Source organism: Camponotus floridanus, unplaced genomic scaffold, assembly GCF_003227725.1.
Source record: "Camponotus floridanus strain SB8 unplaced genomic scaffold, Cflo_v7.5 scaffold115, whole genome shotgun sequence".
In the NCBI taxonomy this organism is placed as follows: Eukaryota; Metazoa; Arthropoda; class Insecta; order Hymenoptera; family Formicidae; genus Camponotus; species Camponotus floridanus.
This window is the reverse complement of record NW_020229232.1, coordinates 283,809-307,870: the sequence shown is the minus strand read 5'-3', so window position 1 is coordinate 307,870 and position 24,062 is coordinate 283,809. Positions and strand designations below refer to the sequence as shown.

Below are 24,062 nucleotides of genomic sequence, written 5' to 3'. Positions count from 1 at the left end.
GATCCGACCGTTCGTCCTCGCTCCGCTCGTATCGCGTTATTCGTGTATCGTGACAGACACTTTGTTTTCTTTTTTTTTTTTTACCGTTTCGTGTTTACGATACATTACTCTGTTCTTGATAATCTAAACCGTTTTTCTCTTTCTTTGTACAACTTTTTTTGCCCATCAAATTAACAAACATATATTTAAAGATAATTTTTTATTCGCGAATGCGAATGTGAAATACGACTCAAAATTATAAAATTCATTAAATAAAGTTTTATTAAATTGAGTAATTACTTTTAAATAATTACTTGTACCATAAGTTTTACTCCATTTTCCTCTTTGAAAAGCTATGAAAAACTAGGTCATATCGATCTCCTAAATAATATCACTTTGGTCGAATAAAAATGTCGCTATATTAATAACCAATTAATTTATAAAACAAGGGAAAAAGAGTTTGAGAGTGCAATGATTGTTAATATTCTTTGTAAAAACGAGCTTGTCTTCCGTATAATGCTTATACGCGCATATGGGAAAAAGATGCACAGAGGTGTATAATGCATCAGTGAACAAAATGATTGGTGTGGTCGAACCGTTTAGCCGAAAACTATGCTTGGATAAACTGGACGATTCGCCGGTTGAGTGAAATCACCGAAATGGTAAAATTCTCTTTCATTGTCGTGTACATTTTGATTTCAATAATACATATCCAACAAATATAAGAGAAAAAAATGAGAGGCAGATAAGTTTCCAACGCGTTATAAATATAATTAATCGAATGAATCTGTCTACGCGTAGAGAGGAAGTAAAGGTACTTTTAATAAAAATACTCTTTATAATAATAACGCTCTTTTTATCGATTCGCTCGCGTAGCCAAATCGATTTAATCGATTGTTGGCAATACATTTAATTATATGAGGAAAAAAGATGATCGCGAGATTTTCTCGAAAAAGAATTCTCTTTACAGGCGACGTGTCTCCGGGCGTCCCTTTCAAAGTGCCCGGTCGGGTCGGGTCGAGTTCGCCCTCTCGCTCTCTCGCTCTCTCGCCCTCCCAGTCCCCCTCCTCCCAACCCTATCCGCCCGGCCGTCTCTCTGTTTAATGCAGTCCATTAGAGTGCATTTAGATCGAGGGATAGTTAAAGCGCAGGTACGCCGCCATCGGAAAATTGTATGTTGTATGCCGCGACGATATAGGCGTGTGTACTTAGAAATGACATTAGTCGCGCGACCATGTGCCCCTCTTCGCCCTTTCGTTATACACCCCCTACGTCCAACGTGGATTAACGCAAACGAGCAAATGGACGATCTTACCGGCGATTAAAACTTGCGCGGAATTAATATCGCGTTAAATAGGCAAAGAAATTTTTCTCTCCAATAATTTGTATACTACCGCGGCGTTTATACTCCGGACGCCTATTTAATTCGCGGCCCAGGATTATTAGAGATGATTGATTTAATCATGTTAGGAATGACTATAAAATAATTGTTTCACGCGTTATGAATGTTAATTTGCAAATTAAATGAGAGAAGCTGATTACGGAAATATGTAGCCGACGTAGACAATCCGCATGCGGTACTTGATTTAATTATACATCATTAATTCAGAACATTTGTCATACTTTCGGCTCAAGTTAATTACTCATGCTGTAATATGTAAATGTACTCTGTCGAGGATTAATCATTATACGTGAACTAAATCACGACGTTTCGCAAATAATAAATACCTAAAAGTTCATAAGCCGCGCACGTTCGGCTTATTGTTGCATTATGTTTTTTATTCAGCCAAGCGGTCGCGCGCTTGTTTAATGCATTTAGCAATATTATTAATACAGCCGGGAATAAAGATATTTCGAATATCTCAAATTACTAAGCGTCATGTGCGGCGATAAATCGTTGAAGCATAGATTGATGCAAATCGATGAAATGTACAATAAAAATATTATATAAAAAATTGCGGGCGATATTTTATTTTCGATAGCGCAAATTTTTTCAGATGGAGTGAGAAGATTGAAATAGTTATTCGTAATATCGACGCCCGTGATATCGAACGGATACACCGGGTGTCCCAAACGGCTGTTACTATAATAGTAACAGCGAACGCTTCATTCGCCTCATTCCTTATTGGCCTGTTTAATTTTCAACATTAAGCAGAGAATAACGATTGAGCGCTCGTGATATTTTCAAAGCACAATCCGCTATAAATCATAGTTGGAGACTACAAACTAAACGCGCCTTCCCAGTCGTATCAATAATTTATTTATTTAAGAAACGCAACAATTTTTTTTATAATATTAGGCGGCTCGAGGAAAAATCGGAGGCCACCTTGGTAAAGAGCACCGCGACGTTCTTGGGGCACCCTATATACAAAGGTGAAAATAGCTGTAGAAAACGCGCGAGAGGCCGCCCCCGCCGGCGCTACTTAACTAAATGAATTCAATATCTCGGAATAAATACATTGATAAATCAGCCACTCCGCTAAAAGCTTACTTTACTTTGGCGAGCGCTCGCGAACGCGAGCAAACAACGTACGCGCCTGCGCGTGTACGTACACGCATACTTCACATACACAAATACACGTGTATAGAGGCAGACAGACATCTCGCTGCGAGAGAAAAAGAGGATGAGGAAAGAGCGGAAGGAAGAGAGGAAAGCGGGTATACTTATAGAAGAGTGGTTTGCTCCGTCTATAAAGAATCTTGTTTGTTTCTGGCCGACGGATATCGAAGAAAAACTATTTGCCTCGGGGATTTAGAGTGTTTCGTGAGCCCTCCCCCCCCCTCCCCCTCAGCCCTGCCGCGCTCTCCTCTTCGTTTCTCTCCTACGCTATCCTCGCGGAGAGTAATACACGACGCGAATAAAACTTCATTCTTGCCGATTGTCCATCGACCTATCCCGCTAGCGCGGACCAATTCGAAAGATGGACACGGAATCGATCGATCTGACCGCGTGAGCCACATTTAAATCAGCGCCGGAACGAGAGCGGGCAACCCAAGGGCTTCGGTCTAAATAATATAAACGCGCGTACGGGCTTTTTCTTAATTTCTCGAAATTTTGCGCTTCGACGCAACGATCCGATTATTAAAGCCGATTTCTCTAATTCGTGAAAACGCGCAAGATGAAAGCTTCGGGAAGCGGACGTTCCGGAAAGCTCATTCAGCGACATATTCGGAAGTATCACTGGCGAGATACGACGAAGAGTAGCAAACTCCTTGAATATTTTTCTCGCTCTCTCCGCATAAACAGCTTGACTCGCTTCGCGTCATAATCCGAGCAAGTGGAAACCGGCAAAAGGGGGATGGGGAAGCCGAGCACCGTAGAAGAAAAGAGGACCGGCACAGGTTAGCCTGATTAAAGAAAAATCCGCAACTTGTTGAACGTCTTAAATATTCATCCACCCATTCAATGTAGCATCTACTTAATAACCGGTGTTGCCAACATCCCTCGGAGCAACCGTCTCTACCACCGCTTCTTCTCACCCTTTACCTCTCCCCTATCTCCTTCCATCTTTCCTCCCTCTCCACTGTTTCTTGCGATCCATCCTTCCCGGCAGGCCGCGACGGGGCAAATGAAATCCGCTAAAACGTTTTCTTAGCGGTATCGCCTGGGCTAAAAGCTAAAAGCGCTTTTAAATTCCGCCAACTCTCCCCTCGCCGCGTCGGTCACCCGAGGAGACGTTAGGCTGCTGACTGAACGCGCTGTTTGCACGGCGACACGTTTTAAACTTTTTCCATAGGCTCCTTGTTTGTTCGATACTCGCAGATTTGCAGCGTAACTACTCGGGGCAAAAAAAACATGATAATCAAACAATAGAAATTTCCAAATTTCCTCGTTAACTTTGTAATACTAAATAAATTGTCCAATTATTCTCGCAGCTAAGGAAGTATTTGAAAAATATTTTGAAAATTTTATTCGAATAAAATGCGCATGTACACGTCCTCGCTTCTTTTCTTTTTTTAGATTCTACGAACATTCGGACGTAAAAGAATTTCGAAATTTCTCGCAATTTGCAAAATTCAGCAGACTCATCGGCTGCTTTATCGAGATCGTAGTGGGTCAGCTATCCCAGTCGCAGGCAATCGAGAGAGTTGAAAGCCAGACGTTGCCGCGAGTGGTGTTTGAAAAGCGCCGGGACCATGGAGCCCATAGAATCGTATCAGTTCCCGCGTTCCCGAAACAAGTTTCTTCCTGCGCGCCGCCGACGGGCGCAAAGGAAGAGACGCAAAAAGAGATGCACGAGCGGCATTCATGTTGTACGTGTGAGAAAGAGAAAGAGAAAGAGAGAGAGAGAGAGAGTCAAACGGCGAGACGGAGGAGAGAGGCGAAAGAGGCCGAGAGGGATTAAAAAGAGACGAGTCGAGGGAAAGAGACGGGAAATTAGAGAAAGAGCGGAAGATGCGGAGATTAAAAGAGGGAGGGAAGAAGAGCCGCGAGAGGTCGGAGGGAAGATGAGGGGAACGAGTTAAGTGGGTGCACCTACGCTCGGTAAAACAGAGCGGTCTCCGAATTGAGCCTGGCAGCGGTCCAGCCTAATGGAGACTCTTAGCGTAATTAAACGTAAACACATTCGAGGCGTCACGCTAATCTGAATGCTTATCGAGGTCCGCCGGTGTTGCCTCAGGGCCGTGTCTACCTGGCGGGCGCGCGCTCATCCTTGGAAATAGACAGTCCGTCCAGGGCCTAAACCTTTGTGTTTGAGCGAAAATTCAGCTACGTAATTTAACAACCATAGTTACTGTTGTTACGTTGTCACGATTATTCGCGTTACGGTTACGCAAATGACTTCATTTTAGCGTACTTGAAAACTTGCTTCCAAATATTCATAATGTAATAATAGATTCGGAGGCATTTAACCGCGTACGTACAACGAGATTGAAAAATTAAGCAACTATAAGACAACGGGAGAGAAAGTTTGGCATGTCGAGTAAGTTTTTTTCTAACCCATTCAGATCTGATTTTTTCTGGTAATGTAAAAAATTATTAAATTAATTTTTATTGATGCTAAGGGTTTAAAACAACGAGATATATATATTTTTTTAGGAAATTAGGAATTAGTTTCCAAGTCCACCGAGAGATCGCAGGGAAACTAATTCTAAAAAATAATCATTTCACATGATTTTTAAGTTTTTGTGCATAACTGTGTACATAGAGATCTGAATGGGTTAACGGTGCATTTCACTTTGAAGCGAATTAATTGGCTATCTCTTCCGAGACTCGAGTAGCTTTTTATTTTCATCATGTCGGCTAAATTATGCGACATTATCGTGCGATACCGCGGATGTTACCACGATGGGACGAGACGGGAAATGGGCGCGGGAAAGAAGGAGGGGGAGGAGAGAAAGGGGAACCGCATTACGATCGAGCGGGGCGTTCGAGGGAAACAGGTGTTTCGTTTAAATGCGTTGTAAATATCCGTCGGCGTGAACGGCACGATAATTCGATGCCTGCGTGGCATAAGGCGAATGAAAGAGATGTGTGCGTGAATAAAAAATAGCCACTCTCGCGCATTTTATAGTTTCGAAAGATACACCTCTCCCGTTTGGAATTTTCGAATCATCCAATTTGTTTTTTTTACGCGCCAATTTATTCTCATACAGTTGCAGTTGCTCGTCGAGAGAATCTTTACTCCGTATTAAATTATTAAACAGTAATTAACAGAGAGCGAGATTTCTTTTCATAAAGCGTATTTTTTCCTTCCGAAGGACACGACGGGCCATTATAGATCACATCGGCTAAATATAGATAATCGCTCTCGATTGGCCGGTCAAGCGGAGGTCAAGTAACCACCGATCGAGATCTTAAAAGCGCTTAAAACCCGTGGACTCACCTGGTCGATCTCTGCATAATGAAAACCATCCATTAACCGAACCATTTAGGCCCCGCTGTCGATAAAAACGGCGAAAAAAGAGCTATTAACTCGACTAGAGTCGCCCTAAAGAAAAATCGCGTGTAATTATTATTTTTGCTAAATTAAGATTAATCGTGCGAAAATGAGACGGTGAATCAAACGAACGATATATCATTTGTCGCGACGAGAACGGAGATTGTTGTCGTTAAATTGCGAAAAAGTGCGGCTTAACGCGCTGCGATCGAATAATTTGCTCTGCATTAAGGAAATTGCTAATTGCGTATTGCCGAGTTAAACAAGGCTTAAACCTCTTCACGTCTCCTCGTTGACGAGACGACGAGGCAAACACTATGAAGCATACAGGTTGGAAGCTCGGCAGGGAGGGCTAGGTTTACTGCTAATTGCTGTTGTATTACAACGACCAGTCAAAGGCAGCCCTCGACTTGCCCCCCCCCGCTCCCTCTTCTCTACTTCCCATCCGCCGCCTCCACCCTTTCCGAGTTCTAGTAGTTGCCTGCCATTATATTCAAAACTCTAACCGGATATACATCCACGTAGCCGCAAAGTTGAACCGAGTCGATTTCGCTTCTACGAAAATAATCCGCGAAAAAGCGAGAACGCGACGTTACCCGAGAGTTAGTTTGATGACGTCAGCAAATGTGAATCGCGGCCGCGTTAATCGGGACTTAAAGATCTTAGCCCGAGGTAAAAGTTTCGCCTCGCGAGCATCGCGAGGAAGGAAGGAGAGGTCTACTTCATTAGTATCGCTAATCGAAGCGTCGAGCCCGCATCGTATTATTAGCTACTATTGCTCGGGGCTATCCGTACGAAAATAATTTTTATCGATAAAACATCCAATCGTCTAACCGACCACAGAGTCGCGGCTTAATTAGAGCATTTAGTCCAACGTGCGATAATTGAGTCGCCAGAAAGAAGCTCTCGTTGAATCGGAAGACATAGGCAACTATCTACTGTTTACGCACATCCCTTAAATTGGATCGCGAATTCGACCATGCAGGTAGTCGCGGCAGACTCCGACAAAGACTCGTCCTTAGACGATCGCAATTAATTCGCGACTGGAATGGGGGTCGAGGAGGGAGTTTGAGCAGGAGATGGTGGCGGGAGAGGGGGGAGAGGGGGTTAATGGATTTCCACGCCACCATCCGTACGGCCGTTCCCTGGAAGCTCGTCAGAGGTTCCATAATGCAGCACTGTGTGCAATTTTAAGCAACCCTTTATCCTAGCAGCCTCTTCCCCTCCCCCACCCCCGACGCTCCACACGTATAAGACTCCGGTCCAATTACCTCCTTGCTACGCCGGCTGCTGCTGTTGGGAAGGGGTTGCATGATAGTTAATTACACCCCCTTTGCAACCCCCGCACCACCACCACCAGCATTACCACCACCATCGCCGTGGCGTCTCCTCCTCCGCTCCGCTCCGCTCCTTCCATCTTCTCTTCCTCCACCATTTCCACCCCCTCTATACCTCGTCTCCCCTGTCCGCCCGTCTCCAACCCTCTTTCGTCTCCTCCGCCTCCTCCTCCTCCTCCTCCTCCTGCTTTCCTCCCGCCCCGCAACCTCATCCTCATCCTCATCCTCATTCTCCTTCTTCCTCTCTTGCCGCCACTGCTAATTACTATTTTTAAAACATTAAAAGTAAAGTTTGTTTAATGAGTGGGAGTTAATTATGAAGCTACCGGGAGAGGCCGGAGGTAATTGGAGCGAACGACAAACAAAGGCTCGTACCTACGGCCACGGACTACAGCTATACTCCGCCAGGGTAGGCAGGCGGCCCACCTACTACCTACTTTATTCTCGCGGAGAATTTCTGATCCATTCGCCATCGTTAATCCCGACCACTCGTCCTCGTCCGCGCGCGCGGGGCTCTTTCATTCGTCCTGCCAATTACGAGAGCTCGAGGCGAATGTCGAACCGGTTAAATTGCGAGGCTGCTCCGCAGCCCAAGGCGAGGGCTGCACGCGAGAGCGTGTCCTCGTGTGCGGAGTGCGGACTGCGCGGCTGCGACGCAACCCCGCGCGCCCGCGCCCGCGCCCGATCCCGATCTCGATCCCGATCTCATTCCTGTTTCTGTTCCTGTTCCTATTCCCATGCCCGACCGCGCATTATCGAGGAGAGGGAGACAGAGATCGGATTCTCTTCGGATTCTTCTCTTCACATTTTTCACATCTTTCCACAAATCGCGAATCTGTCTGCGCGTGTCTTTTTTCCCGCGATTTTCTCATTATTAACGCGCGATTAATTAATTCAACTTTACCGACGCCGGCAATCTGACGAAATTGATTTGTCGCAGCGACGATGCAAGATGCACATCTGTCTCACATCTTCCAATTAAATAGAATCCAATTTTATTTGTTAAATTAAATCCGCACGTCGGTGTCTTAAATTGATTTGTAAATAGATTATTGTATAAATAGAAATATAAGGAATATAAAAATATGATTTTCAGGATCTTTATAACCATGGGGAAGTGTAAATAATTAATAATTCAACTGTTTAATTTTCGAAATGTACAATTTTTTTCAAATGTTTCCCTATTCGTTATGCGCGAATATACGGTTTCCATCCTGCTATGATTAAAAAATAGCGCCAACCATCGCATTAGCGTATATTAGACGAGTCTCGGAGGAACTTACGGGCCAATAAGTTTTTTTAAGCTATCACGTTTCATGCCATTTACGTGGGCGAGTAGAGAGGTATCTCCGACGAAATCAAATAACGTGCGGGCGTGCACGCGAGGTTTGAGTTTTACGGTTATTAATTAACCGATACCAGATTTCTGCATTAGCGCTCCGTCCCCGCTAATGCATGGAATACAAGTACCGGGATAATGTGTGTCCTTTCCGCGGCGGATAGATACGCCCGATACGAAGATACATCCGCGTATCAACAAAGAGCTGGCGCGCGCGCGCGCACGCATCGGCGGTATTACTTCGACGCGTATTATCTTTCATTACACGCTCCGGAATACGCTCACCTCGTAACTTCTTGTTTTAAGACCCGGTCGTCTCTAAAAACACGAGTATAGAATGTCCTCGCAAGCCGGATTTTGTTCCTCGGGGATATTATTCGCGTTCGATTCGTCATCGGCTCGTCGTTGTTAACGTTATCAACGGCGTCGCGATAGAAGGCGCGCGGATAAAAGGAGCGGAAAAGAGTGGGCGTCGTTAAAGACGCGTCGTCATAAATCCCAAACGCTCCGTTAGCAAGACGTTTCTCACGCTGTTGATCTAGCTAAGATCAAAAGAAGGGGACAGCTACGTGTCGTCGCGGCGATGTAAATAGAAACCTCTTTAGGGGCATAACTCGGCGCACGCCGTCTGTGAAAGACGTATGGCATCGGACGTCGGAGGGGCGTCGCCGGAGCGTGCGTTCGGTGTCTCCGTAACCGGCTCTGACGGATAGCGCCGGAAATAGCGAAAGGGATAGGCGCGACGGGCCATCGTGGGACGGGTGGTGCCGGCGAGTGTGAAGCAACAGTCGAGCTCGCATCGTCTGGGAATCTCGCTCTCTGTCGTTGCCTAATCCTTTTTCTTTCCCTCCACATTCGAGAACGCGGTCATTAGCGCTCCTACATTTTGTATCGACATTCAAATCGTCGAGTCCATTTCGAAATTTTCAAATTTGTAGAATCTCGATACAAATCTGAGGAAGAAGATTATCGGGACGAGAAGCAAAAAGAATGGAGATAGGGGCCGTAAAGTGCCGGAAACTCGAGGAAGATATTCGGTTATTTACTAAACACGGTGACACGAAGCAGACGATTCTATGCATCAGCATTTTTCTTTGTCCGACATCTCTCGCGGAGAGCACATTTGAAACTATCGAACTTTAAAATCAACGTCTGCTCCGCTTTCGCGGCAACTTGTATTTGGTAAGGATAAATGTTAATTGAATATAATTTCGTAATACAATAAAAAAAATTAATAAATAAATAATATATATAATGAGAGAAAAGGAAGAAGAGATTAATCTACGATATCCGATACTTCTACGATTAAATCTTTAGATGCCGTTAAGATATCGAACAGAAAATTATTAATAAATATCTCCATTTGTAGAAAAATACTTTTCAGGGAAGCGAAATCGTAATACGCTTACTAAATACAATTGATCTATCATCGGGAAAAAACCAGAGAGGATTTTGCGGAATAGCAATTTTCAAACCTGCCAAGACACGCAACACAACTAAACGTTACCAATCTGGCGAAATCATTTATCACTAGCATGTCCGAGGCATTATACGGTATGTGCAAAACCATCGGACGAGGAGGAAGAGGCAAGAGGCGAACGAACGGACATTGGGTTGTGTGATGGACACTCAATTACTTTATGTACCGGCAGCTAAAAATAACTGCATATATCGCGCCGACATTGCGCGATGTATCCACTTCTCTCGAAAAGAGCAAACGTGTCTAAACCAGCCATAAACCAGTTTGCTATTCAACAATATTTCGATGACATTTTTAATGATTCGATCGTTTCCTCGATTAAGCTAAATTGTGCCACTATTCCCTTCTCGAAATTTTCACGTAATATCGAAAATTGCATTCGTAAAAATTGTAACCCCTACTTTTTCACCTCTTTGTGCTTCGCGCGAAATAAATTATTCGATTAACAAGACGGTGATCGGAAAAGGAAACCAAGCGCGGAGCGCTGAAAATATTGAACCAATGTGCGGCTGACTAATAACGAGGAAATAAATATCGCATTTTTCCGCGAGCGTAACGTCAAAATCGCGCAACGTGTGATTTCCATGGAAACAGAATCGTCGCGGTGCAACACGCGACGCGGCGATTGTTTTACGAGTCTGTTTTTCGTCTATGCTAATATACGACTATGACGATCGTAATCGTTTCCATCCCTACTGCCCGCCCCGATTCGATATTATCCTCTGGGCTTCTAGATACTTTAGAGTTTTCGCGAGCGCTTGAAAAGTAAGTTTCCGAGGATTTAACGAGTTTGCCGTGAGCACGCTGACGCCACTCTTATATTGTCTTCTGACTGTAAAAAAAATAACGCCGCTGTTCGCGAATCATTTACGCGCAATAATTCCTTCAAAGTTTCGAAATCATTCCTTCAAATTTTCATTCGACGATCCTTTTGAATATCCCTCGTGAATAATATTCGATTATCGAATAAAAAGCGCAACAATTCCCTCCCCGCGCTTTCCACTTATCGTTAGCGAAGACTCACTCGTGGCAGCAGCTCCGCTCGAGTTGAATTCCCTCGGCTACATCTTTCTAATTGTAAACGTAAGACGAGGGGAACAAAATCTCGGCACGGCGCCTTTTTAATTACACAAATTTACACGGAGCCACCCCCTCTCCCCCGAACGGAGAACCATCAGAATTCTCCGAACAAGGAAAGCCGAGTGGAAAAGCATGGCACGCGAACCTAGCCCTTCCCCTCGTCGCTCCTGTCTGTCGAGCGCCGCAATTTGCCTGTTTTCCTCGCACCGTTGCAACCCCCTCGTACAAAGTGCTATCCCTGCTCGCTGACTCTTATTTCACGGATGCAATATAACCGCGAACATAATCTCGAGATAGCGAGAATAATTCTTGCAACGGGGTTAATCAAAGCGTGTATGCGTGAATATGTGTGTGTACGGAGGGCTTCAAAACTATCGACTATAGTTTCTAAGGGGGAAAAATAATTCGTAAATAATTCGTAATATATAGCGTACACAGAAAAAGGGACATTTTTGTTTTGAAAATATACTAAAATTAAAATAAGACTATAATATTGTTGAAATTTAAAGTTATTAAATTCTTCTACGAAGATTATAAATTGTTGCGTATATGCGAAACAATGAACGCGTTAGTTTAAGTTTTGATTTGACTTATTTTTTTCTGTGTACGTATATAAATGCTGTTAATTAATTTTTACATTTTTGCACGACGCTTGATAAATCGAAATTAGCGAATTGTGAAAAAAAAAAAAATATATATATGCGTCGTGCGCGGTAAAAAATGATGCATCATTTTCAAGTCATTTCGTCGCGAAGAAAGGCAGGACTGGCAGGCAAAATGGGGCACCGCGCGGAACATCGTACACGACATAAGGGCGCGTCCCTTCCCGCCCCTTCCTTCCTCGGGGCATTGTATCCCAGGGGTCGTTATTCAGAGGAATCGGCTCGATTTGAGAGCCGCGGCGATGCAGCTGGCATTTAGCAGGCATTCAATTAAATATTGATCCAGCTCCGTTTAGCGCCAGTAAACAATTATGCACGCTAATTAATGCCCCGGCGTTGTCGGCGCAATCGAACAGAATCGTCCTCGAATGCGCCGCATCGGCTCGCCGTGGATCATCGATCTCGCGGGATATATGTTCTTCTCTACGATCGAGCCGCTCGATCCTAATTAAAACAGGAGCATCGATTACGAGAAACCGAGAAATGGTAGTTAAATGAACGATGAATGAAATATGAATAACGTGAAATAAGAATGGCTCGACCGGGGGATAGAAATCATTTACAAAGACATTACACGGACAACAAGGAATAAGTGCTTTAAGAATAAATAAATAAATAAATAAGTAAATCTTTTAGAAATTATTGTTCTTTATATCGAGAGATATGCTCGAAGCAGTCAATGGCCCTATTAGTTTTGTACGAACAACGATAGTTAAATCGAGCGCGCATCGATTCGCGACGAAAACGAGTGGCCTCTCCAACGTCCCTTGAAATCGTTGCGTGTCAAAAGATGTCAGAGGATAAATTAAGACGACAAATACGTCCGACATACCGCAACTCCAAGCGAAAGCGTAGGTGGTTCGCTCGCCGCGCACCACTACGCGCGTAGAAACGCGCGCTCGTAACAACCGGCTTCCTTCGACAATTTTGTCTGCAAGGATACTAATTTCGTAACGTCTTCGTCTAATCATCCTAAAGGTTTCGCGGTGTGCGTGTCCCGTCGGCGCACAACGAGCGTGACGAGCGGAAGGTGCGGAAAGAGAAGGGGACGCGCAACTAGCGAGAGAGCCCGGAGAGTATAATTAAAACAGCGCCGAGGAGAGAGTCTACGAGAGGAGACAGACACCGTGCTGATTTCATTAAACGTCTTACCTCGGCGCAGTCTGCTTTCTGTTTAGTTCGGGACCTTTCGAGGCTTTCATCTCGTTTGCCCGCGTCGAAGGGAAAAACCCTGGGAAAAGTGCAAAACGAGGGAGACGCGCGTATTCACATACGAATATTCGAGGACCTAACGTTTGTCTCCTTACAAACTAGGATTCGTCGTATCGGTTTTCGCGGGAATCGAGTAAACAAGGCGCCAAATTTGTTCGCGACGAAAGATTCGATACGTGGCGCGCGAGTATTGTGTACTATGTAAAATGTAATTTTTTACGAGAGAAGCTATCGCACATCGCTTTTAAACGACAAATACGCCGAGAGACGCGTGTACGAATGATAACGTTATTTCGCGGCTTTCAATTATTGATATTCGTTGTAACGATAATTAATTACAGTACGTGTCTACAAAATCATTAACCGGCAGATGCGCACCATTTACGATCACGAGACGCGTTCAATTATAGGTTGTCAATCGCAGGGCGCTACGGCCCCAATCTACAGCCCTTCGCATGTACGAGATGACACGGTCTGTTTACAGATTCTAATAATCCGCCGGGCGATTCCAGCGATAAATTTCGCCGCCTCGTAAAATCCCTGCGACGACCTCGACGCGCAAGTTTCTCGACTCGCTTACATCTTACGAGCGCGTACTTAGCGAGCAGTTTTATTTTACATCCGGATAGCTCGCCTCGAGAGGAGAATTTCAATCAGTCGCGAGAGGATTGTCGTCGATAAAGGCGCACAAGCGCGAAGATGCGGGCGAGAGGGAGACGCGTGTCCGTTGGCTCGCGAAATTTCGCGGTAAACAGCTGACGTTAACAAGTCGCCCCTTAATGAATTTCTCAGCGGGTGCCCCTCGAAGATTCCCATGGGGCCCTTTGAACTCCACGGATCTCATCGACGCTCTGATTTACGCGCCGCGGTCTCCGATCTTCTTTCGAATGCCGAATGACGGGAGGAATAACAACCCTTTCTCCCCCTCCGAGCTCCAGCTCTCCTCTTCTTCCTCTCTTCAGAGTCTTCCCTTTATTCGCGCCCGAGGCATAAATAATCCGGGCAAATTTATAATGACAATTACCATAAAAATTGTCACACAATAAAATATTCGGAGAAATTTACGATCGTGGAGTCTCGAGCAGGATTTTCTGAGCCTCGGAGAGAGGGAGGCCGTGCAATTCTCTTCGCCCTTCTGCGCCATTCCTGCCCCGTCCCCATCTCCGCACGTGAGCGCAGAACTTTACAGCCAATTATTTTATACGCCGCTTTATTGTGGCCATATCTTGTCTTCCCAAAGTTCCACGAAGGCTCCTCGATTGCGATCTACGAATCGAACGCGGCGCATAACTCGATTATTTCACGCTGCGAAAATTTGAGTATTTCACGCGAGCTATCTCGCTTCAATCTTTTATTAAATTGGGCATTGTATCGTTGTATAAATTAACGTAGATACAATAATTTATCTTTCTAAAAGTAATTTTAATAATTAACGCTATAATGTCATTTAATAATTAACGCTATAATATCATTTAATTCAATCATTTAATTCAATTTACGTATGACTGAGAAATTATACTTAAATCCAGTGCTTTGCGTATGAATTTAAATATACGCCATTTCCACAACTACACATATATCCTCACTGTATATTTACACAGAATACTTTATTGTAACGCTGGCCATTAATTACTTAGCCAAAGGAGTCCGGTGCTGTACGGCAGCCTTCGTTAACGTTAAATACGTCCCTGGCGCGTTAGTGTAAATCAAGCAGCCTGCGCCCTCTCTTTCTCTCGTAGATCCGAGGTAAACGCGAGGGCGGGGTAAAGAGTGCAAAGGGGCAGCTAAATGATCTCATTAGCACATTCCTGGCTGGCCGCCTCTTCCATGTGTCAACCGAACGCAGCTTACCCTACGAAAACTGTTCGGGACGACTTAACTGTCGCGTAAATAATCTTCTGCTCGGGTGCCGGCCCTAACGAACGCTGAATGTTTAACGAAGACGCTTCAATACGACGCCTCGAATCGATTTTTTTCATTGCCTTTCGTCAAAGTTGTTCGTCCAAAATTCCACGTGTCGATTAGCTACCAATTTATATTCTTTTCTATTTTTGACGTTTGTAAAATTAACATAATTGTATAAAGATAATAAACCTTTTGCATCTTTATTTCGTTAAATGTGTAAAAAAGTAACGTGTCTTTTCGTCACATCATTTTATCAAAATTTCGAATAAGATACCTAACAATGTCTCGACGATATCGTAATTGCAGTCGGTCGCTTTTTATCAAGTTGGCATTTTGACAACGCTTGACGTAGATATTGTCTTTACGAGACAAAGTTTGTCGAAATTTTTATACACTATATAATTGTGCGTAAATTGGAACAAGTCGACCGATAAGATAAATTCTGGAAATGGAATTGTTAGAGAGAGAACTGCCGGAATAATGCGTAGACACCTGTTCGGAGATACGTGAATAGATAAACGGACAACATCCGCATTTGCACCGATGCGAAAGATTTTAAGGGTGGGCAGTGCGCAGACAACCGTAATAAGTAACCATCCGTTCTGTACGAGCGACGATCTCTGATTTTTATAAATTTCGATTTTCGCAGTCTCCGTCTACGTTTTATCATGTCCGTCCCCTGACGCGCGTGTCGTACAAAAAGCGATTAAAAATTCTAATCAACGTAACGCGAAACGTAACGCGTATCGTTTCACGAGGTGCATCCGAGGTCGGCGATATTTTTGCAGAACCAATGTCTGTAATCGTTGGCGCGCGTCTTCCCGTCCTTGGTTTTCTTCAACCACTCTCACGACTCGTCTTACACTCTCTTCTTCTCTCTCTCTCTCTCTCTCTCTCTCTCTCTCTCTCTCTCTCTCTCTCTCTCTCTCGTTCCGTCTAAATAAGTCCGCACACGTACGCGAGAAACATTCAGCGTTCTATAGCGCGCGGCACTAGGCGGATTTAATCCTAGCAAATTAATTCCATTTTCTCGGAGCATCGCGCATTCTCTGTGTTTCGTCCTTCATCAGCTCGGCTATGTGCAGCCAGCCCTTTCCCTCGGTGCGCCTGCCCCCCCTCCGATCTCTCCTCGCCGAGTCCTACGACTCCGGTGCCTTGCCGAACCACCCCTCCGCAACCTCTTCTCGTCGAAAAGCTATACTCGAGCCGGTCTACAAGGAATTGTTAATTGCTCGTGCAGCGCCAATTTGCATAAATCAATTTTAAATCAACTCTCTGGCCTGCGAAGAGTGCGCGCGCGACGTCTCGCAGCCTGGAAACGCACAGGGTATGCACAGGTGCCCGACGCGACGCCGACGCCGACGTCGAGGCCGAGGCCGAGGCCGACGCCACGTACCGTCTCTACCTATCAACGGTTTACGGGGTGTCTCGAGCGGCACGCGTTGCGAAGCGTCGATATGCGTGAGCGCGAAACCGTGCCGACTCACCGCGTGCGTGTTCGCGGTCGAGTTTGCACGCTGACCGAACAAAGTACAACCCCCCGATTGTATCGAGTCGACGCGGAGGGCGAAAAAGTTCCGCGGAGTGACAACGGCGTGTATCGCGTGACCGAGGGACGACGAGGAGCGCCGTCGACGGCGAAAGAAGGGACGCGTGGAATTTCAATGGCGCATAAAAATGAGATGTTTAGATGAAAACGAGAAGATAAGCGGACACGGGAGAACGCGGACGGCGGCCATTTAAATTGTAATTTTCAAGTCGCTACTTCTATACGAGAGATCGCGTGTCCGTAATGTATGCGCATCCCAAGACGTTCCACGTTTGCACAGCGGTGTGTATACATATATCGTACGCTTCGTGCTGGAGTGTCGCCGAATACCGCGTCGCTTCCGAAAAGCTAGCGCGGTCTTACGTAACCTTGATAGAAATTGCTATGCGTCGTATTTCGTTCGATTTAAAAATTGCTACTCTTCTTCACAGTTGTCGATACGATATTAAAAAATGGTTTATACCTTGTATCCATAATTTATGCGCCACATATTAATATTTGTATCGGATTAATCGACACATGTAAAAGAGCGTAGGCGAAAGTCTTGAATTATCGCTCGACATTTCCAAGCAAGGCACGTGAGACGCGGAGCGATTTTCTTTTACAACGACTTATACTCGACTTTGCGTTACGATACGACACGTTTATAACGCGCGGAATTGAGTTTTCGATCGGATTATTGAGAGTTTTAGTAGGCTTGAAACATGCAAAGCAGAAGACGGTAAAATACCGAACCCAGCAGACCATTACTCGGAAGAGCGGCTTGTTTAAAGAAACATAGCTCGTGGAACGATGCCCCTGGGTATAACGCGAGGGCTGATCGCTCGTGTCACCCGCGATTATGGCGTCCCAAAACTGACTGCAGTATGTCACGCAGAATGCATGAATCTAAAAAAATTATTCGAGAGTCGAACGTGTTCCGCCTGTATAGAAATAACGTTTTACTAATTTAAAAATCTCCAAATGGAAATCGCGCACATATTTCAAATAACATGCGCAAAGAAAATAGCATATGCACATATCTTTTTATAAAAAAAAAAAACTTTTATAGGAATATGTATGAAATGACAGCATAACAATGATGTAACGATCATTCGGAAATAGCGTGGAAGTGACACGGTGATAATTTAGAAATACTACAGGGCGATATGTAAATGATGTATAGTGAGAATGACATGACTATTCCTCTGAAATGGCTTACGAGAGTTAACATAGGGACGATATGGAAATTCGATACAAAAATATCATTACACACATACATACATACATGCGCACATGCTCTAACTTTGATATATATTATTTAGAAAAACATTGCCAATCTCCGAGAAAGAGAGAAAACAAGAGAGAGAAGAATGAATATATTCAGAAATTATTCTAAGATTAAAATTTTGTTTATTATTTTAATTTTAATTTTTTTACTAATAAAGATAATGAAACTTTTTTCAACAAATATAATTTTTAGTATCTAAAATATTGATTAATATATATATATATATATATGGAATATATTGAAATATTGAAGAAATATGTTACAATATGCATTATTTTGAAAATCGCAAGTAAATACATAATTGCTCGAATGTATTATATTTTTTTTATTTCACATACAGTCATAGAAATATATGATATCATTCTAAAATTAATAACATCTTTGCCAGAGTATTCATGATTCCAATTTATGTGTTAATAATTGATTGCAGGTTATCGAGCATACGTGAAGATTCTTCCGTTTAATTTGGGTGAGTGAATTACTAAACTATTATTATTAAACTATTCCATTAATTTATTAATTTAATTATTCGAAATCCGATAACGTTAATTCATCTATTGTTAAACGATGTTTTAAAATTCATAAATTCTCCATCTTTCGCATTTCATTAATTAAACGAATGAGCGTGAGCGTGACACAAAATTATTAAAACTATAAAAATGTGGAATAATTTTGAAATTTGTAGATTAATATATTTCTTCTTAATATAAAGATTAAATTATTCAGTTAAGAAATTTCACAGCGCACAGAAGGGTTGTTTGGTATAATATACGAGACAGGTATTTGTATCTGTAACAGTAATTACTATAGAGCGCGCAGATATATTCTCGACATAGGATTAATCGTGTGAGTATTGATTAATTCTCAGGAAACGCGTAAAGTCGCTTTTATACGCAGGTCTCTAATGTAGCAACGTGCACGCCTCCTATAACCATCTACCATCTTTTCGTTAATAAGGAAAAATTGACATTTCGATTTTTAATACTATAATATGAGACTAAACTAATAAATATATATTACATAAGTAATAAAGAATATTGATGTTTGAAACTTATCTAGTTGTAAGTCAATATATGTCTCTCTCTCTCTCGCACATATAACTGTGTGCTCGAAGCTAATATCCTTTTTTTAAGTCCATGCCAATGTAAAACAGCCACATCGATGAAAAACATTAGACATTACAACGTCATTGTTCCGCATAATTAATTTTGTACAATTTCTCGATTGTTCCTGTACGCACGACGACGACGACGACGACGACGAGGACGACGACGAGGACGAGGACGAGGACGAGGACGAGGACGACGTTTCGTCGCGACGCGCCGCGCCGCGGCACGCAGGGCGGCAAACTTGCGCGATTGTTTTGAAACGAAAGTAAATTTAATTTACCGGCTAATTATCGCCCGTGCAAAGTTCTGAATTAAACTTGTAATTGGCTTTCGCTTGATTCGAAGAAATTGTACTAAGCCACCCTTCCACCCTTCCTCTTCGCTCCCTCTCTCTTTCTCTTTCTCTTTCTCAGTATCCTTCCCTATCCTACTTCGGGACATGCCATGTAATCTCCTATGTAGACCTACACATGTATGTATGTCTGTACGCCGATACGCACGCAACGGTACCTATCCCGATCTAACCATCGCAGTCTTTATCGTATGCCAAACTAAGCCTTGTATATATTAAGTCTGTAGTATGAGTCTACCTGATGATTATTACTTCTGATAAAGATCTTGCACCTTTTATAAAAAGAATTGTTCGGATGTAAAAGATTACTCTTGCAATTATTGCAAAAGATTGCTCGTGATAAGTTAACGATCGATTTTGTTTTCTGTCGAAAATGGAAAATATGTAAAATATTACATTTTTCTGCGCACATGAATTTGTGCCTTCAAATTTCAACAGCATCTTTATTGGACAATATGACATTTGACTAGCTGAAAATTGACATTGTCGGTCATTGTTCTGTATCTGAAATGTACTTAACTATTTGTAATTCAACTTTATAAATTGTTTCTGAATAATATTTGCACTATTCATACGCGATGTGTAGCATTGTATTAATCTTTAGAATAACTCATCGAGTTAGATTGCTATCTTATTGCCATTAACAGCAATTTCATTGTTTATTCTAAAAAAAAATTTAATGTAAAACATAAGTAAACAAATGGAATATTTTTCTGTTGGGAAAATTATCGGTTTAATGTTAATGTTTAAGCATAAAATATCAATAATATCTCGCGAATCGTGCGTCGATTACTGTTCATTTTTTACGACGTACACTTAATAAATAACTAAAGTGACTTTTCATCTCATCTAATTAAATCAATATCAATAATCATTTTAATTATGTTTTACAAATAAACATTTAGAAAATATCGATAAAAAAATAATTAATATTGCAGAGATGGAAATTGAACTCTTAAACCTTTCTATATTTACTATACAAGTATTTTATCAATTTAGTTTATACGTACACGTTAATTGAAATTTAAAACTTATTTCAATTTGCGCTATTTTAACACTTCTGTTCTCGAGTTCATAAATTTCGCAAGGGGATAAAATAAATTTTAATTTCATCTCAGCAGTTCTTTTCGTGAAAGTCTTTCTAATTTTTTTTTAACTATTAAAGATACTGGGTTTCCTTTTGAGGAATAAAAGAACGCGTCAGAAAATAGCACAAAAGCTTAATTACTCGGCTGTTCAAAAAACAGTGCACGAAGAAAGGTTTTTTTAATATTCTTAAAGTGAGTACCAAAAATACATAAGAAAAATTATTATGTGATTATTACGAGAGATATTTTATAGTCGGACAATTTGCAATATTTTTCTTTTTTAAAAGGCAATAATAGACGCGAGAACAAGTACGGACCTAAGATGTTTAAAAATGATTTCTTATTCGATTTGACCCTTAAAAGGTTGCCCACCTCTGACTTAAATAGCCGCAGAGATTTCGATCGCTCGCGCACCATCCATGCACGCATACGCAATTGTAAAATTTCACGGTGTTCCATGTGGGAAAATGGCTCTTTGTTTAGAATGTACGCAGCATGTGTATGTACGTGTGTAGGGCAGATACGGTGAAACAGATAAGGGGAGATACGACTCGGCTTAAGGAAGCGGTTAATTACCCGAAGATAGTAATTTACTAGTAGCACGGACTTTGCTTATATCCAAAAGAAGCTTTATCCTGATCCATGGATATTTTCGAGTAATAATCTTATAAACATTCGCAAGTTGATTGGCAATAAAGGCTCAAAGAGAGATTAGTTATTTCGTCAAAAATGTTATTTACCAGAAGATAATAAATTTTTAGTATCCCACATTTGTACTTTGCTTAAATACAAGAGAGAACTTTTATCTCAATCATATTTTCGAATAATACGCTTACGAACATTTAATTAATTAGGAATAAGCGCTCAAAGGTAGTTATTTCAGATTCGTCATTTCGTTAATTATTTAAAAACGCGGATACTAATATATTTAAGCGTTCTTATTCTAAAGTATAATCTTGTTTATATCTGGCTTGATAACTTACTCTTATGTCCTTTTAACATCTTACAATTAGTCTAGCATAGCTAAAAATCATTGTTATCGACGTCTTTGCGGATTTTATCGTATGCACTCTCTACCTCTAACAATGTTTAGATTCTTATGCAATTAAGAAAATGGCCGGCAAGAGGGTGCTGAGACGGTAAAGTCGAGCAACCATGCATCCGTGAACCGAATGATATGTATGTGACGTCACAGGACACGTCGCTCAAAGCCCGAGAATGGCCGGAAGTCGTGAAATGGGATTACCTGTTCATACGTATGCGGCCGTTCCGAGGTGATAATTGAATAGATAGCCGCCCTCTCCGCTTCTTCCACCCGGTCGCCTCTTCTTCGATTTTCCTTCGTTAGCGAGCAGTCCGCGATATCTCACGCGACAGCAAAAAATTGTCCCAGAACGATGTAATAGCCAGAAAAGGCCACTTTAACGCGATAAACGTTGCTCACCGACGACGATTTGCTCATCGATTTCTAACGTCGCGAAATAGGCGAAGCTCTGCTTTTCTGACGTTACATCGTTACATAATACAGTACGGCGCTTCTAACGTAAACATTTAAATATCGAATCTAATTTGTAAAAATATAATCCTTTTAAATATTCCGCTTCAATCCACCGAGTTAGCCTTGAATGAATTATTTCTGGATAAAGGAAACTAAACACAAGACCAGACTGAACTAACTTTGACTGCGCTGTTTAAAATTAGGCTAAGCGAGATCAGATTAGACTAGGCTGTACATCAGGCTAGACTAGACACGAGTGCGTGTCTGACCTCTCGCGCGAATACGGGTGGTAAAAATAAGAGAGAGAGAGCGCGGTAAGAATCGAAAATAAAAAAAAGATACGGCGGAAGACCTGTTCCCCATTAAAGTCTCTCCGCAGGCGTTTAATCACCCAATTAAGAGGATTTTCACGTATGTTAATTAGTCAAAACACGTGCAAAGCGTTCTTTCTCTTTGCACCGCACTGCTTAAAGGAGCCTCCCTCTCTATTGCATTCAAGGACTAAAAAGAGATCAAACGAAGACACGTCACAAGATGTACCACGTGTTTGTACACATGTGCGCGAGATAATCGCACGACACGTTGTAAAGTGTAATTCGAACAATGTGTGTGTGTATGTTAATATAATATAATTATCTATTTACTATTAAAAATTAGAGAGATGTATAAAATATACAAATGAATACTCTTATAAAATACTCTCTTAAAATATCAAAATTCTTAAAACAATGGAAACTAAGCTTGTTTTTTTTTCTTGCATATTTTCGCGTATTAGTTCTGAAAAGTCTAATTTGAATGCTTTCTGGACTCACTAAGGAGGACATGCTTTACGGATGCTATTAAATTGACATCTCATATATCAGGGAGAAGCACAACGTTGTTCGCCGGTAATGTTTAGTTCAGGCCGAGATTAGAGCAAACGTGCATGAATTTTGGCACGAGTACAATACGGAAGAGATTCCACGTCTCGTTTGCTTTTGTTATGTTTGAATAAAACCGAAATTATTTTTTCAGTCGATATAAAAAAGTGTATTATTTTTGAATATTACTATTATACGCGTAATATGCATTATAAATGTCATGAGAAATATTTCGTGCATCGAGATCGCCAAAATAATTGATTCAATTAAAATAGTGATTTAATAATCTGAGCTTTCGCAACAAAAAAAATGCATTTTATCCGATTGTTTGAAAAATCATTATCCTCGAAATCACGGCCTTTCAAACTTTTAATCATTTTCAACTTTTGAAACTGATGTAGCTGTCGGAAACTGCATGGAACCCTTTAACCATAATCATAATGCCAGCGGTGTTAACGAAAAAACGTACTATCGTATTACCAATTACATTGTGATTTTAATGAAACGGAAGAATCAGAAAAAAAATGCTGACGCATTGCGTCCGGTGTGGTTATTCGAACAGTGAGTCGACTTTTTAATTGAGAGCTTTTTATATTATACGGTTATAAACGCGCGCGCGGCGCGCAAATGAACTACCCTTTATCGCGCATTGTGCTCGCTTTCACGTCAAAAGCGTAAAATCCGCCGATATCATCCGTCGCCGAGTCCGATCGATTTTCAACATTTAATTATCAAAACTGATCGATAAATTGAATTAAGAAAGTCCGTCTCTCTCTCTCTATACCGATTATTTCCGGTGGCAAAAATCGGGAATTTCAAACAAATTCGTATATTTACCAAACAACGTATAATTATTTGACGTTAATTGTTTTCCAAAATACGCGAATCGTTATTCAAAAGGAACTTATAATATCTTTAATTATAAAGTTAACTATAATTTTATAATTCATCAAGTGATGCGGCTTTTGAAAAAGTATACATATTTATAAAAAGAAAAAGAAGAGAAGAGAGGTTTGAGATAGAAAACAGCACGGTCAAGTATTGTAATTCGCGAACGCTACGCTAACTAAATGCAATGTCGCTCGCGCAGCTGCCTGCTGCCTATAAATCTTCGCAACGATGGTTTAAATTATATGCTATGCTTAATATTAATTACGATCGTTAGTCACGTTCGTATTATTGAGTGTCCGCGTGTCTTTATTATCGTTAAAAACAGCAAAGGGCGGTTAATGTTCCCGTCTCGTCGGAGAGCAACGACAATCCTTATCAATCCTTATCAATGATTCGTCCTGTCAGATATCTCGCGTTCTTTCTCCAGGATTTTTTCTCCCCCCTTCCTCGTCCTGTCTATACACTCGTGCCGTATATTCGAGTACTTGTTAAATCGGCCTTCGTCCCTTGTCGGAGATTCGCGTCGTGTCCGTGGATTCTGCGGTAATAACTGGACGCCATTATAAAAC

General features: G+C 42.0%; 2 protein-coding genes across 4 annotated transcripts in view; one reads left to right on the top strand and one right to left on the bottom strand.

The window, feature by feature from the left end:
• LOC105258880 (LIM/homeobox protein Lhx9) overlaps positions 1-24,062 on the top strand; it is a 169,932-nt gene that overhangs the window by 27,832 nt on the left and 118,038 nt on the right. Inside the window, exon 3 of the mRNA XM_011270440.3 lies at positions 18,126-18,164. The gene's annotated coding sequence lies outside the window, so the exon portion shown is untranslated. The remainder of the gene's footprint in view (positions 1-18,125; positions 18,165-24,062) is intronic.
• The window catches only part of LOC105258877 (protein spaetzle 5), a 119,608-nt gene that overhangs the window by 77,047 nt on the left and 18,499 nt on the right, over positions 1-24,062 (bottom strand). The window lies entirely within an intron of this gene.